Raw genomic sequence first — 11,275 nt, forward strand, 5'->3', positions numbered from 1 at the left:
CCTCTGGCTCACATACCAAACCTGCACAGGTGCCTGTGTGCTTGCCTCCTAATGGCCATCTTCTCCAGGGCCCTCTCCACCGTGGCATAGTCAGTGCCTTTGCTCCTATGGGAGCCATCCCTGCCTCAAGACCATTTCCCCCTCCTTTTGCCTCCCTCTGACTGCGTTCTCTACTCTTTGTCTAGAGAGAGCCAAGGCCTCTGCTCCAGGGAGCCTCCTTGTCCTCCCTGGGTGGGAGGCCAGAGGTCAGAGGAGGTACAGCCAGGGTACTGGGCATATCTGGTCAACTGATCACCTAGTGAGAACGGAGCACTCACCCAGTGTCTGGTCTACGATGCATCCACAGTCTTCTTCACAGCTTCAAGTTGCCTGCTCCTTTACTAGTTATTCCATACTGAGGACCCTCTTTCCCTGGGTCCCTTGTCTTTGGCTAGGATGTGTGTGCAACCTTCACTTGGGTTTTAGGAGACAGCAAGGGCCCTGAGATTTCCTCCAATGTATAAACCTTGGACAAGTCTCTTCCCCTCTGGGCTTCTCAGTTGCTCCAGAAAGAAGAGGTCGAAACTAGATCAGGGATGTAAATTCTGGCCCGCATGCTACCATGTCTAATTCAGTGCCCATGGCAGACATTGCTAATCAATAACGACACTTTCTTCTCAGGACACACTCCAGGCAGCTGCTATTCATCACTCAGCATTAGCTCATGACTTGAAACTCCTTTGCCACTCCTGGACTGGTTGATCTCTAAGGGCTTTTCCAACACTGACAGTCAAGGATTCTTTTGGCCTGGTTGAATCAATATCACTTCCCTCATTTCCCATTTCTCCCTCCAGCTCATTCTTTTGATCATCCCATCCCTCTCTCTCCCATCTTGCCTCATGCCTAAGTTCCTGCTGCTGAGTCCATGTACACCCTAGATGATGTCTGGGTCTCCAAGGTTCTGTTTACTGTCATTCAACTTCAGGCTCTTTGAAAGTTACATTTTCCAGGCAGTCACACTTACACATGTTGGGCGGTTCAGTGCCATTGGCTCGGGGGAGGGAGGCAATGATAGGGACACCATAGACAGTCAGAGGAGGAGCAGGAATGATGTGACCAGAGAAGTATTAAGAAAGAGATAACAGGGTGGGCAAACGGAGGGGCTAGAGTTAAATGCATGTCTCAAGGCCATACCGGTGGTAGGAGTGGGGAGGGGGAGTTTGCATGGAATGTATCCTGGACCCCCAAGATCACAGTAGGGGGGAGGATCAGGTAGGACCTAAAAGCGAAGGACAAACAGAACGTATAAATTAGCAGCTCAGCTGACAAACAGAAGGGAAAGGGGATTCTTTGGTGGGGAGGAGCTATCAAGAATTACAATAATGAAGTGGTATTTTAGTGGGTGCTTTATGAGCATAAAAGCATCCCCTAGTTATTGATCAGAAGAGTTTGACACAGGAAGGTGAGTGCTGGCCAGCAGCCAACTAGAGGGTTAAAGCAAAACCTGACCCAAGTCGCAGGACATTCCCGTTAGAACTGCTTGGAGCATTTTTGGAATTTCAGGAAACGCTGCCAACTTTACCCAAGGGGCCTGTGTACTTGTGGGACATGCATAAGGGCCAATCAGCCAGGAGCAGAGTGACTACAAGAAAGCCACTTATCTGTAGGCCTGGGTTCAAATCCCACCTCAGGCACTTACTATGAGACTTTCGCCTCAGTTTTCTCATCTGTAAGATGAGGAGGAGTAGCGTGTAACTTATAGGTCGTTGCAAATATTAAATGTCTGTGAAGTGCTCAGCACAGGGTCAGGCTTGTGACTGATAATAACTGGTAGCTGGTAATGCTAGCATTATTATCACCACGGGTGATGCATCTCAGGGGTTCCACGAGTGACCCCTAATCTACTCACTGTACATATGCCGGGTGCTGGCCTAAGTGTTTACCTGTGTCACCAACTTTAATGGTGGGATTCTCCCAGGCACAGGCACACCATCGAGTTTCCATGTGACAGATACATTTTGTCTAAACCCAAAAGGCTGCAATTCAAAATGCCTGCTCTCGGGTGGGGATCGTGTGCTGTGTAGGAAGAGCTGGACAGCTCCCTTTGGGCCTGAGAGGAAGGGCTGATTCTTTTTAGGATGCAAAAGCCAGATGTGGGGAAGAGCACCAAGGCCAGGCAACAGGCTGGGAAAGGGCCCCGATGCTGAGCAGAGAGGGCAGCTTCTCTAGTCAGTCTTTGTCTCTTTCACTGTTGGGCGGTGGGCGGGCTCTGCTGAGGCTGCCAGCCCCGCCCAGCCTCCCGCTGAAGGAGATGGTAAGGCCAGCGGGGCTTGTGAGGCTGCTGCAGGAGTCTGCCAGGCTGGGGTTAGCGAGGGTCAGTCGGCTGTCGGGATGCCATTTACTAGTGTGACCTGGGGCTAGGGTCAGCTCTGTGAGCAGTCCGTGCCTCAGTTTCCTCACCAATAAGTTAGGGGTGGGGAGTTCCCTTGTGGTCCGGTGGTTAAGAATCCGCACTTCGGGGCTTCCCTGGTGGCGCAGTGGTTGGGAGTCCGCCTGCCGATGCAGGGGACACGGGTTCGTGGCCCAGTCCGGGAAGATCCCACATGCCGCGGAGCGGCTGGGCCCGTGAGCCATGGCCGCTGAGCCTGCGCGTCCAGAGCCTGTGCTCCGCGACGGGAGAGGCCACAGCAGTGAGAGGCCCGCGTGCTGCAAAAAAAAAAAAAGAATCCGCACTTCTACTGCAGTGGACATGGGTTCCATCCTTGGTCTAAGATCCCACGTGCCACGTGGTGAGGCCGAAAATTTTTTAAAATTTAAAAAAATTAAAGTTGCAAAAAAATAAAAACTAAGTAAATTAGGGATGATAAAAATGGGCTCCTGAGAGGACTGAGAATGAAGCACGTGTAGTATTTGGCCCAAGTCCGATAACACAGTAAGTGCTTAAAAAAATGTTAGCTATCACTCTTCCAATTATTACTATCGTTCGTGAGGTCCCCAAACGTACCAGGATTGGGCAGTTACACAAATTCCAGCCAGAAAGTCCATCAGGCCCAGTGCGGGAGTGAATCTTATCAAAGTCCAGCACGACTTGGCCCCAGTCCTTCTGCCACCCTGTGGAAGCAGCCTGGGTCAGCCACAGAAGGTCTGGAGTGTCCCTTCCGGCCAGTGAGGAGCCCCCTTTCCCATGGCCGTCTGATCACACAGCTGGGAAAGACAAGGGGATCTTAGATGGTGCCACTCCTGAACCTCTTTGGCCTCTGTCATGGCCAGGGTCCAGGAGGAGGCAGAGGGATGGGGAACAGATGTCTCTGAACAGCGCCGCCCAAAGTGGCCATCCTGCCCATTCCTGGGAAGCAGAGCAGGGTATAGGGCCCGAACCTGCTGGGATTTCCCTGGATTTCAGTCCTGACTCTGGATGTACGGGGCTGGCCATGGGGGAAAGGAGCCCCCCACCTCGCCCAGCAGTTGCTGAGGAAGTAGGAGAGGACGTGACGTTCATGATGACAGACAGGGGAGGCCACAGGGAGACCCAGACCCTCTCTGTTAGGGACCTTAGCTCAAGAGCCCCGCCCAGGAGAGCGTTCTCCCTCTTCCTGTGCCCATCCTCCACTCCTGCCTTTTTTCTCATCAGGAACAGGCTGCGTTCCTGTGTTTACCTGGGAGGGTGGAGGCCGCTCTGTCTAGGTATTTCTCTGGACACGGTCCTTTCTTGTCCCCACCCGGCGGATGCCTGGGCTGGATTGTATATTTCCGGAGTTGCCTACTTGAAACACAGGCTTTTATTTTTAGAAGATTACAAATGCAGGGGGCTGGGAAGAAAGGCCTGGGGGCCCAGAGCTGGGGTGGGGGAGAAACTCAGGGGTCTGAATATGGTGACTGTGGAACGGGAGTGGAGGGAGGCACAAAGGGGAATAAGTGAGACGGTGGGAAAAGCGAGGTGAGGAAGTAGGGGGGATCCCACTCTCCCAGCACCCTGAGCAGGGATCAGAGTCTTTACCCAGTTAGGCTGGGGAGGGCGGGAGGGTGGAGGGGGAAGGGTCAAGGGTCACCTCTCTGGCATGTAGCTGGATCCCCAGGGAGGCTGAGGAGCCTGGGAAAGAGGCTGAGCAAGCTGCTCCCCTCCCCACTCCCCGAGGCCTTGGGGACTGGGAGAGCAGCTTCCTGCACAGACAGCTCCTCAGTCCCCTGGGGCTGGGGACGTCTTAACCCTTCTGGTGCCGGTATCAGGGGAGGCAGAGAGTAGCACAGACGTGCACCCATGTTCTCCTAGGCGTGGCTCAAATGCTGTGCCCCGCACTGGTGTGTGCTTTCCTCATGCTGTCCTTCTTAATACACATCCCCATCCCCAGGTCCCAACCCCAAAGCCCCAGATGGCCTGAAGTGGCAAGAATTCAGCTGATTCCCTCCTCCCAGAGCACAGAGAGGGAAATGGGGACACTTCCCCCCAAGGGATGGTTGGCACAGCATCTGTTCCTTCCCTGGTGGGTGTGAGGGGATGTCAGACAGGACTTAGAGCTCAGAAGGTTAGGAAGTCCCCATCCTGCTAGGAATGGGAGGCCCCGGCCTGAGGGGAAACTCACGGTAGAGTCAGGAGCCCTGGTTTGCATGCCCATATCTGTGTGACCTTGGGGAGTTACTTAACTCCCTGGGCTTCAGATGCAGCCTCTGAAAAACAGGATATCAGACCAAAGATGATCTGGTGCCCTAAGGGGCAGACCCTTCTCTTGGCCCTTCATTCCTTGGAGTCCCCTGGCCAATGCGGCCCCATGTCCCCGGACACTGAACCTCAGGGCTTTCCTCTCCACCTGCTCCATGGAGGCAGGAAAACATTCGCTTTCTCCCCCTGCCCCCAATAAGCGTGCCCAGCACAGGGCCTTTCGTAATCCTTCCAGCAAGCTTGTGACCCATAAGTAAATAGATGAACCACCCACCCTTCACTTAGGGATGGGATGTCTTTTTCTCTTTCCATTGTCTCCTCAAGAGCACAAGACTAGGGGCAGAAGGTCCTGGCCTGGGTTCAAGTTCTGACCGTTACACACCAGCTGAGGCTTCAGGCAAGTCACATTGCCCCTCCAAACCTCAATTTCTTTTCTCTGCAAAGTAGGGATTAGAAATAAAACATCTACCTTATGGGCTTGTCAGGATAAATCCAAAGAGCCTTTGTAAATTCTAAAGCAAAAGTATTATATACAGAAAAGCCAAGAAGTATGACTATCAGTTACATTATTATTGATCCTAGACCGGGTTCAGGGGTAGTATTGTGTGGTGGTTTTAGCCTGAGGAGTCTTGATAGTCACGTGACTTGGGGCAACTTTCTTAACCTCTCTGAGCCTTAGTTTTCTCATCTGCAAAATGGGGATTCTAATAGTACCTACAGCAAAGGGTTGCTGTGGGCGTAAAAGAGAGAGTACACATAAATGGTCTGCACAGTGCCTGGCGCATAGCAAACTCCACAAATAGCGACGGTTATTATTTTAACACCCCTCCCCAATAATTCCTCCAGCTGCTTCACCCCCCCGCCCTCCCACCTGGAGGAGGTGGTGGTCTCACCTCACCCCCACCTTCCTTCCCTGAGGCAGACATCCCAGCCTCATTTGGATGAAAATGTATCCCGAGGAAGCTGCCTTCCCCGCAGCCCTCAGAGGAGGCAGGGCGGGAGCGAGTGCCGCTGAGGGGAGGTCGGAGGAGGAGGGCACTGTGAAGGGCTGTGTGGCAGTCGGGGGATGGGGATCAGAGGCTGTCCCCGCACCCCAACCAGCCGCCCGGGATTGAGGCCACTCCGCCTGCCAGGCTGGGCCTCATCGATGCTGGGAGCTGCTTATCAGGTTAGCGTGGAGCCGCTGTCTCTGCACATTACTCGACCCATCCGTCGCCGCTCTCCTGCGCGCTCTGCCTGCCCCCAGCTCTGCCTGTGCTAACTAGCTAATTGGATCTTGGCTAACCTGGTTATGGGCCAAGTCAGCCTAGCTCCTCTGCCTCCAGAAGCATGGGTGGGGGCAGGGCAGAGCGGCTGTGCATGTGTGTGAGCATGTTTGTCCTTGTGGAGGAGCCTGTCTCGCTCGAGCCCTTGTTCCAATCTTCCCGGGATCCCCTGGGCCCATGGAGACTGGATCTTGGCGCCCGAGTTGAGCCCAGAGTACCCCAATCCGCCGTGAGTGGTTGAGGGCATGAGGGCATACCCCCATTCCAAACCTCAGCTCTGCCACCAGCATCATCTAGTTGACTGCGGGGAGGCAGAGCCTCAGCTTCCTCCTTTGTAAATTGTATTATGGAATAACAAGATGTGTCACCTCGGGTGGCTGTGTAAATGGAAGACGCACTCCAGTGCCGGGCACTTAGTAGGCACTCTGGGAGTGATAACTGTGATCTGTGATCACGTCGTCGTCGTCGTCGTCATTAGGCATGCTGGGTTCCTGCCACGTCCCCCATCCTGTGGTTGGGGGTGGGAGGGATCTCAGAGTGGGGGGCAGGAGAGGCTTCCATTCACAGTTCCTTGCAGGTGTTTCCTCTGGGGCAAGACTCCAATCTCTTCAATTGTTCCTTATGCAAATATTATGCTAATGATCACGTCAGCACACTCCAGAGCTCCGGGAAGGTGAAGGGTGGGCTGATTCCCCAGGTTTCAGTTCGGCCTGGTCCATCCCCTTGCTCCCACAAAGAGAAGCAAGTGCCGGTCCCCTGACAACACCAGTCCTCAGGGCAGAGAGAGCAAGAGAGACCCCGGTTGAGAGAGAATCAAAGAAAGGCCCCAGTCTTGGTAGGAGATGGACAGCCTCATCATTGCCATAATCACCGACATCAAAAAGGCCTTTGGAAACGTCAGATTCTTCCCCGCCCTGTGCAGGCTACTCTACAATTACAGAGGCGCAGCCCCTGGCCCTGGGGAGCTGGCGTGGGGGTGGGGAGGAGTCAGGGGAAGGGAGGGGAAGGAGGGGAGAGGGCTAGGGTTTGCTAGAAGGCAAGCGGCCGCTCTCTCATGGTCCTTGAGGGCTGGGGCCTTGCTCAGGCCCCTCCCAGCGTCCCAGCTCCTGGCCGAGGCTGGGCTCACCCTCAAGTGGGGAGACCGAGATTAGGAAAGTGATCCTGAGAAGGCCACAGTGGGGCTTGTCCTGCTCTGCTTTCACTTTCTTTCTTTTTTTTTTTTTTTTGCGGTACGCGGGCCTCTCACTGTTGTGGCCTCTCCCGTTGCGGAGCACAGGCTCCGGACGCACAGGCTCAGCGGCCATGGCTCACGGGCCCAGCCGCTCCGTGGCACGTGGGATCTTCCCAGACCGGGGCACGAACCCGTGTCCCCTGCATTGGCAGGCGGACTCTCAACCACTGTGCCACCAGGGAAGCCCCTGCTTTCACTTTCTGACCACCCGTGTGACCGGTCACCTCTGTCATGTTTTGTGAGCTGTTAAATGGGCATGAGAATCCCTGCTTCTTTGTGTTCCTGTGAGGATTCAGTGAGATGCTGTAGGCCTCACCCAAAGATGATCATAACTGGCAAGCAGAGTGAGAGCAAAAGAAAAACAGGTGCCCATTCCCGCTCCGTGGCCCACAGTAGGGCGCTCAGACAAAACTGGTACCATTTTGCACCTGGCGACATGACACGGGGTCTCCACTGAACATCTAACCTGCCCTCTGGGTTAATGTTGGACAAGATTTGCAGTTGAACCTTAGCCTTCTGGCACTGTCCTCTGTTAGAACAGAGGTGGGAGGGGAAGTGTACTTGTGTGGGCACGAGTACAGGTGAGGAGTGCTGATGAGGCCCATGTGGAACCAGCCTGTTCCCTGGGGGAACCCCCTGAACATACCGCCTTTGTGTTGCTGAGATGTCAGGCCTCTAGGCAGCTCAACCGACTGTGACCCCTCCACACTCTGTGAGAGGAGCCCCAGCCCTTGGAGCCTACTCCAGGGAGGTAGTAGGTGCTCAATAAATACAAATTGACTGGAATGGGGAGACAGCCACGAGGACACTGCCAACTAGATAACCAATTGTGCAAGCAGCAGGCCGCTGTAATTAGACCAAGGAGAACGGTCAGTTATGAATATCAGACGCCTGGTGGGGTTAGCAGCCATTGAGGGTGGCTGCAAAGATGAGAGAGGCAACTCCTGTGCCCTCAGGGCCTGCCCTCCCTGATGGCCTTCTGAAGAGGGCTGAACAGCACCGAGTGCCCTCGCTGCCTCAGGATCCCTCTGCCTTTGTCTGGGCGCCCCACCATTAGGGGCCCTGCTTCTCCCTTTCCCCTCCTCCCTCCTGGAACCCACCCCACCCCCAGCCTTCTATCTGCACCTCCATTATGATGCCTGTTAGGATGCAGCCCAATTACAGTTCTTTATGCCCAAGGCTTATCGCCTCCGCCTCCGTGGGATTCGAAACTCCCCAGGGCAGGGTTTATCCGGTGGTGTCCACTGCTGCATCCCCAGTGGTGGAAGCCAGCCCCTGGCCTGTAAAGGATGCTTAATAAATTCATGTTGAAATGGAAAATTAGGGTGAGGAGGAGAAGGGGAGTTGGAGAGAAGGGAGAGAAAGACCTCAGAGAAGGAGAAGAAGGGAGAGCGAGAGGAGAGGGGAGAAGGAAGGAAGACGGGGAAGAAGGAAGAGGGGACAGTGAGGCGGCCGTGTTGTTCTCTGATGGGGAACACAGCCTAGTCCTCCTTTGGTGCTTATAGTCTACTTGGAAACATAAGGTGGCCACACAAAGAGCCCTGCCCCTGTCCTTCTGCCCTGTGGCTGGCTCCTGCATCCGTGACCTGGACCTGCTCTCTCTGCCCTGGCAGTCCAGGCTCCCCTTGGCAACCTGGCTCTGAGGAAGTGCTCCTGGGTACCATCCAGGCAGTGGGGGCCGGGCAGGAACCATGCCAAGCTAGGGCGCATGGCCAGGAAGGAGTCAGCAAGGCGGATGCCGCCCCTCTCTTGCTGTCTTGATTAGAGAAATTGAGATGTTAATAATATTCCGAGATGCAAGGTGCTAATTAAAGTTAATTACTGTTTCCTTGTGAAGTAACCTCTCCTCATGTTTACCGGGAGCAAGGCTGCCAGCCGCTCCCCTGGCTCGTGCCAATCACAATGCCCGCTGCTGTGTCCCTAACCCTCACAGGTGCCCTCAGCTGCCCCAGTTCAGCCCAGGCAGGCACTGCGACTTCCCGGGCCCTGCCTCTTGGCGCGGCACCAGACCAGCCCCGTTGAGGTGCATGGGACACACGGGCGGCGGGAGGGAGTATCCCGTGGGCCTGGCGACAGGACAAGTGGCCTTAGACGTTGGCACCGCTGTCCTCTGCCTCCTCCTGCAGAGTCTTGCCCTGTCTCTTTCCAGTTCCTGGACCTGGAGCAAGTTACTTTACCTCTTAGCATCTCAGTTTTCATATCTGTAAATGGGGCTAATAATTCCTACCTTGTACAGTTGTTGTGAGGATCAAATGAGACACTGCCTGTCAAATGCTCGCCACAGTCACATAGCTGGGATTTAATAAGCTCTCAATTAAGGTTAACTGTGATTGTTGTTGTCTTTGTTAATAATCGTCTCCCTCCCAAATCCCTCTCCTGTGTGGTCTGACTGCAGGCCTGGCAGTGGGTGAGCTGAGTAGGCACTTGTTCTCTACGCATACTGGGGACACCACCCCAGGCACACTGCACACGCCCCCACACCAACACCCTGCCTTGTGGAGGACCTCCCCATCCTGAGCCCCCACCACCACCACACACACATACAGCCTCTTCTCATGGCCCTGTCCCTGGTCTCAGCCTCACCCGGGGAAGTAGAGAGAAGAGGGAGGAAGCTGATAGGGCTCTTTCAGGGGTACAGTTCTGCAAAGCTGCATGTGTGGGTGTGTGTGTGTGTGTGTGTGTGTGTGCGTGTGTGTGTGTGTCCACGCTTGTGTTCCAGGCTTCATAGGGCTTTGAGGGAGAGGCCACCCTCTTGGGATGCAAGTCAGGTTGCCATGACAACCACTGCAGGTGCACAGCACCTCCAATCTTTTCTGCTTCCCCCTCCACAGCCACTCTGACCAATTCTGGGGGAGACACCATCTCTCTGATGGGAGTCTCCCCAACCGCACCCCAGCCTACCACCCCTGTCCCTTGCCTGCCTTCTCAGGAAGCCCCAGGGCTCAGGAGGGGGCCAGGGACAAGGAAGAGCCCTGGGAAAGGATTCCTCTTTCAAGCCCAGGTTCCTCTAGGGGCTTAGTGCTAATGAGTTGATATTGCCTGTCACCTTTGATTTGGGCAGATGGAGGTTTCTGAAGCTTGGGTAATCAGAGAGTCAGGACCCCCTACTGGCTTTGTGTACCTCCCTCCTGCCCTGGGAAGATCCCTGGCTCCTTCTCTGAGGGTGGCACTGGTCAGCGCAGCCTGGGGCATTTCCTGTTTATGGGCTTAGAAGGGCAAGTGGAGGGGACCTCAGTCTGGGCATCTGGCCCAGATTTGGGGGTGAGGGTGAGTTGGAGGGACATTGATGGTACCAGCAGGCCCTGGGAAACTCCCATGGCTCAGCTATTCCTGGTGGGTTTCTGCATTCCACCCACTCTGGCCCCAAACCCAAATTCCAAGTGTAGACTTGCTCAGGGTAGAGCCTGTCCTTGGCTTTCTATTCCAGGCTTGACCTCCTTCTGCTCAAAGGCACCTGCCTCTAGCCCCTCTGGGGGCCTGGATCCTTTCCCCCAAAGCCCATGCCTCATGGCTCCAGCTCCATCTACCTCCATCTCAGCTCCCTCCTCACATCCCCCTCTTCCCCAGTCTCCCTCTCATCCCCATCCCACCCACGCCCCTCACTTTCCACACCTCCTTCCCCCTCTCCACCACAACCCTTCCCACCTCTATCCCTACTCACCTGTGGCTGCCCTGCCTCTGCCTCCCTTTTCTTGCTCTGGCTGCAGACTCCCCAGGCAGATTTCCTCCCATTCATTCATTCATTCATTCAGGGATGGTAAATAAGTTGAACAAGATTCTTGCCTCCTGCAAGCTTTTATTCTAGGGGGAAGAGACAGAAATTGAACAAGTAAACAAATAAATGAAATAATGATAGACTGGCCAAGGTCAAGGAAAAGGATAAAGGGGAATCTGTGACAGAGATCACAAGGGCACTTTCTAATCCCCCAAATAGATGTGGAGTCAGGAAAAGGACCATGGAGAGCAGCCGACAGGGGCCACCTGGAGGCAGAGATTTGGCAGAGGCCGTCCCCCAGGTCATCTGTAAGCGGTGGACACGGAAGCTACTAGACCCTGCTGCTCTCCGCCCATTCAACCCCTGCTTAGATAGATGCCTTGCTCTTCAGTCAACCATGATGGACAGAGACAGAAAATCGGAGAGAC

The sequence above is a fragment of the Lagenorhynchus albirostris genome, chromosome 3 (assembly GCF_949774975.1).
Source record: "Lagenorhynchus albirostris chromosome 3, mLagAlb1.1, whole genome shotgun sequence".
NCBI classification, from domain to species: Eukaryota; Metazoa; Chordata; class Mammalia; order Artiodactyla; family Delphinidae; genus Lagenorhynchus; species Lagenorhynchus albirostris.